The sequence below is a fragment of the Megalobrama amblycephala genome, linkage group LG18 (genome assembly GCF_018812025.1).
Source record: "Megalobrama amblycephala isolate DHTTF-2021 linkage group LG18, ASM1881202v1, whole genome shotgun sequence".
In the NCBI taxonomy this organism is placed as follows: domain Eukaryota; kingdom Metazoa; phylum Chordata; class Actinopteri; order Cypriniformes; family Xenocyprididae; genus Megalobrama; species Megalobrama amblycephala.
Window position 1 is genome coordinate 39,785,350 of NC_063061.1, and position 5,452 is coordinate 39,790,801.

The 5,452-nt window shown below is 37.2% G+C and overlaps 1 long non-coding RNA gene across 1 annotated transcript; it reads right to left on the reverse strand.

Annotated features, from left to right (window-relative positions):
- Positions 1-322: 322 nt before the first annotated feature.
- On the reverse strand, positions 323-3,364 carry LOC125252166. The gene is made up of 3 exons (XR_007181166.1): positions 3,228-3,364; positions 1,086-1,266; positions 323-853 (listed from the first exon to the last, which is right to left on the reverse strand). It is a non-coding gene; the product is annotated as an uncharacterized LOC125252166 (long non-coding RNA).
- Between the last annotated feature and the right edge of the window lie 2,088 nt (positions 3,365-5,452).

Consider the following 5,452-nt stretch of genomic DNA (forward strand, 5'->3'; position numbering starts at 1 on the left):
GGTGTTTTCTTTACCAAGAAAGTGGCAAGATGAAAACCTCTATTTCTGTTTCAAACTTTCACATAGCATGGTTATAAAAACATAAATTCAAATCTACATTTTGATTTTAAAAAGTTTATTATAAAAATGTATTATTTTCCCCCCAAAATGCAATAAATCCATGACACTTTTTGTTCAAAATGCAATTAATCCATCAATATAAAAGTTATTTTTCAAACTGAAAATACACAACAAAGTAAGTTCACATATATGACAGAGTCTAAACTATGCCAATATTTATCTTATATTCAGGCATTTGACTAAAAATGCATTCAGCCGTCGCTCCCAAAATGAATTCAACGGGTCATCTTGTTAGTATTATAAATTATTTGTCATTACCGATTAAAGAGTATCTGGCGCCACCGCACAAATAAACACATTTGCCGAGTAACATTAAAAACGGCTTTTTGAAAAAGCCTTCAGTGTTTACAGTGGGTGAAATGGAGCGCTGTGATTGGTTGAGCGGATATATCGCGTTCTGCAGAAAAAGAAGGCTGGCGTTTGTCGTGTTTTGGAACCAAACTCTGCATTTTTAGGCACACAAATTACCGTTGTCATGTAAATGAACAGCAGTGTCGTGTGAACAGACCCTCAGTCTTAGTGTGTAAAAGCTTCCAGAATCCAGGAGACAGATGATGATGATGATGATGATGATGATGATGATGGTGATGATGTTGATGAGGATGATGATGTTCAGCTCTTCATCAGTGATGTTGTGTGTTCTTGAGATCATGATGAAGGTTTTGATGAGAGAATCTCTCCTCAGTTTTGACATCAGAATCAACCTTTACAGGATCATCTGGATCACATGACACTAGAAATCACAAACTTATATCAGATTATCTCATTGTTTTGGGTTTGTTTTTATGTTCTCAATCTATAACACTTTCTGTCAATTAAACACAATCACACATCTGTGAACTTTCAGTAAGTTATAGATTCAATATTCAGACGGCAGAAAATGATGAATTTCTCTGAATGTGACGTAAAGTGTAAAAATAATAATAGTAAATCTGTAGCAAGTTCAGTAATGATCAAACACTCACAGTCTGGCATTATTCTCTCCATACTCTCACATCTCTCAAGTCTCTCTCCTCTTTTCTCTTGTGATCCACTGGTTTGTCTCTCCATTTCTCTCTCTGTCTTCTTGTTTTCTGCTGCTCTGTGATTTCTGAGGCTCCAGCAGTTTTCTGGATGTGTGATTTTCTTTCTCTTCTCCATCTGAATCTGTTCAATCACACACAGAGTTTAATTAAAGTCAGATTAATGTAGAATCAGAACATGAAGATGTTCAGCTGAAAGAACGACAGAAGAGAGGAAAATAAAGTGCAGTAAACATTAACCATCAGCATCAGTCTTTCCACATGTTCTTCATTCCTCTGTAGATACGAGGAAAGGAAACAAGGACGGAGGAATCACAGAAAGCTGATTTTGTAAATTGGTTTCTTGTATTTTTGTAGTTGTTAAAGTCGAGCGTCACTTTAAATCATGTTTCTCAGCTGCATGAACACAGATCTCTTTCAGCAGAACATCATTCTGTCTTCATTTACACAAGATCAACACTGATAATCAGATCCAGAACTTTCATCTCTTTCCTTCTCATCACAACATGACAGTAAATTACACTTCATCACTTCCAGTTCAGCAATAAAACAGTTCAAGATAAAACATGTTTCTACATTCATCATGTAAAAAACATTAAAGAAGTTTTAGAAGCTCTGTCTATAAGAACCATAAACCTTTTTCTTCACATATGAATTAAGTCCAAAACCAAATCCCAAGGTTGCCAGATTGTTGTTGTTGTTATTACAGTTTTTCTCAATTGTTTACACACAAATATTGGTACTTGAGACACAATGACCACAGCATGTAACTCATGCACCAACCCCCTGAACCAATTCTGCTAAACTACAAGCACAATTCCTGCTTTACACTCACATTGCAGTTCTAAAACACACTTTTTTCAAAACAATACACACAATTCTCTGCATTTGGCACAATTTTCGGGCAGAAAAATCTCTTGTTTTCACAAGGAACACACTGCCATTCAAATATGCACACTGACTCATCACATGGGCAAACACCTGTCACACATTTTTACAATTAGCAAACAGAGCTTTAGCATAAAAGGGCAACAGGTGAGCTCTTCTGTTTTGGAGCAATGGATGCCAACAATGGAAACAGAGGCAGAGCAGCATAGTTTTTTTTTACTGTAACTGTATACAGTTGTCACAGAACCCTTGTTTCCCTGGACTTCATATCCCATGATCCTCCTGTTCTCCACACCTGCACTCACTTCCCTCGTCAGCTCCCCATCGTCACTCATCACCTGCACCTGGACTCTATTGTCAGCACTCCCCATATATTGCACTCACTCCCTTCACTCCTCGTCCGTTCTCTGTTTATGTTAAGTGTATGTTTGGTGATTCCCTGCCGTTGTTTATTAAAGAGTGTATATGATTGTGGAAATCCGCATCTGCCTCATCTCTGCACCAGCAACACGTAACAACAGTAAATTCTTCTGTTGTTTTGTACGGTATGTGCAACTTTGCATTGGTTGGGATGTGCACTGTACATTGTTTTTGTTGGAAAAATAAAATATATTTGTTACCGTGTATTTGTGTGTTCTGACTATATATACATATATATATATATACTACAAATATTTTACAACACACTTATGTATGTACTGTCTGTAATAAGTGTAACACTGAACCAAATAAAGACCAAAGTCATTATGATGAATGGAGAAGTGTTTTCCATTCATCATAGTGTTTTACATAGAGCACATCAGTGTTCAACTGGTTCTTATAAATGTCTATTCATATGATGGTTTGTGTGTGTCATTTGAAAACAAAATACCATTTTGAGAAGAAAGAACATTGTTTTGAATGTAAAGTTTCATTTTGCAGGAGAATTGAGGGGTTTTGCCCATTGTGTGTGTATTTTTTGATTTGTGTGTAGAGTTCTGAGAGTATGAGGCATGCTTTCAGAAAATGTGTGTAAACAATCAAGAAAAACTGTATTATATCATATTATATTTTTATTACTATATCTGCTGTGTTGCCACTGGTCAGACATTTAATGTAATTTAAATGTATTTTTTGACATTTCAGTTTCACAGTACTGATACTTAGTAATGAATGAATAAAAACTTCACAAAATAAATATTAAAGTGTTTTAATCACCTTGTGATGAGCAGAAAAGAGGAAACATCGACGCAGCTCTGAGATCTGTGCTGATGAGCTTCAGAATGATGAGGTTTAAAACAGGAATGAAACTCTAAAGAAACGGTCAAAACAAAACGAAACTGAGAAGTTTTGGTGGTGTGTGTTATAGACCCACGCCTTATACACTGTGATCACGTTACAGGAAATGAGGAGAAAAAACCCTCTGGTGTGTCGATCTAACAACACTCTCACACCTTCATCTTCATCATCCTCCTCTCTCTCAGATTGTTCTTATCATCATTCAGTTCTCCTGTGTTCTCTTCTGAACGGCTCATATTTCATTCAGCTGGTTTGATCACATCATTAGAAACAAGAGTGAACAATGTTGAGCTGTTGTGTGTAAATGATGACAACTGTGTTGAAGTTTATCTTTTGCAGCTTGTGTTTACTGTTCTGCATCAGTGTGTGTTTTAGTGAGAGAGAATGTGTTTAGAGGTTTGCAAAAAGAGTGCATGAGAGTGAGGATATATATGAGAACTAGGCAGGAAGTTGTCTCTGTGTCGCTTTATATCTTGCTGAACATGTGGTTTTTTTAGGTTCCTGTGTGTGAGTGCTGTTGGAAGGTTGTCATAGTCTTACTCTGCATTTGTCACAGTTTCAGTCATTCCCAGACATTCCCCAGTCACACACACCCATGTTCATTACCTGGACTATTTAAGCCACTCTCATCCTCACACTCATTGCGAGATCTTGTATTACTACGATTTGCATTTCTGAGCGTTTGTCATTGTGTTTGTCTGCCTGTTACTGACCCAGTCTGTTTCCCGTGTACGATTCTCTGCTGCCTGCCCTTTGGACTGTTTGCTCTCTCTTGGACTTGTGATTGATATCTGCCTGCCCTGACTTACTGCCTGTTCTTCCATCATGTATTTGTCTATCCTGAGATCTGTTCAATAAAGCCTGCACATGGATCCCACGTCGTGTCCCGTCTCGTTACAGCATTTAATGAGCTGTTAATGCTACAGTTAATGCTTGTTTTTTGTGTATTTTGGATGCTTTGCAATTCTTATTTTAAGCAATATGTTTTCTCCTCATTGAAATTCATAAAGCATCAGAAAGTTGTGTTTGAGAGCGGTTCACGTGTAAGTAGAGCATTTTGCACTTTTTCAAATGTATAATTAGCTCATCCTAAGGTTTAAACACTGATTCAGCACATTATATGCAGGGCTCGCTTTGAGCAGGGATGGGGGGATGGCTTCCACCTTGTTGAAAAACTAAACAAAACAAAAAGCATCCCCTCTGTAAAGCCACCATCCCCTTCAGATTAACAGTGTTATGTATGATTTAAAACTTATCATGTAACAAACTATAAATAACAGCAACTGACCAATCAGAACTCAGTATTATAACGCTCTGTGCACAGTCAGAGCTCTGATTCAAGCAAGCTTTTGTCATTTTTTGCAGTTGATCAAAAGGATCAGGAGAACGGTTCAAACGTCTCTTTTTATGTTCTTTAACAAGAAGAAAACAGAAGGTATGAAATTACTTTGATTAGAGTTTTAAGAACGTTCCCCTGACACATTAGAACGAATAATGAACATAGCTAAAGTGTCTATATGATGTTCTGATGCAGAAATATAGGTCTTGCTAAATGGTTGCTAGGGTATTCTTTGGTTGCTAGGGAGTACTCCAAAGGCTGCTTGCTGGAATATAAATGATATAAACAAACCCCAATGTCTCTGTGACATTCAGATTTAAAGATGTGTGCTCTGGTTGCTAGGGTGCTCTAAATACAGTAGTTGCTAGGGCGTGGCTTGATAACTTTACAATGATTCTGAAAAAAGATGATTGGTTGCCTGAGTGAAATAAGCCCATAACCTTGTGTCTATGACATTGTAATCCAGAGTTACGTTCAATACAAAATTCCTATGCATGTTATATGTGTGTGTTGTTGTTATGTCAGTTATGTGATGAGTGAGTGAGGATGGATGTCAAGATCTTGAGGTTTTGCTCAACCAGGTCTGTGTAATTAGTTCTGTGTGCAAAAGCGAGTAGAGACGTATAAACGGCTGAGAGACTCTAGAAGTTAGTCAGAAATGTTCTCTTGCAGCGGTGTTGTAGTGTTGTTGAGATATACTGGTGAATGTGGTTATAAAGCGAGTTATTGAATTACTAATCAGGGATTTCCTCTCTTCATTCTTTTGTAGGGAGATAAATGCTGTTTATTCTGTACTCTTCTTTTC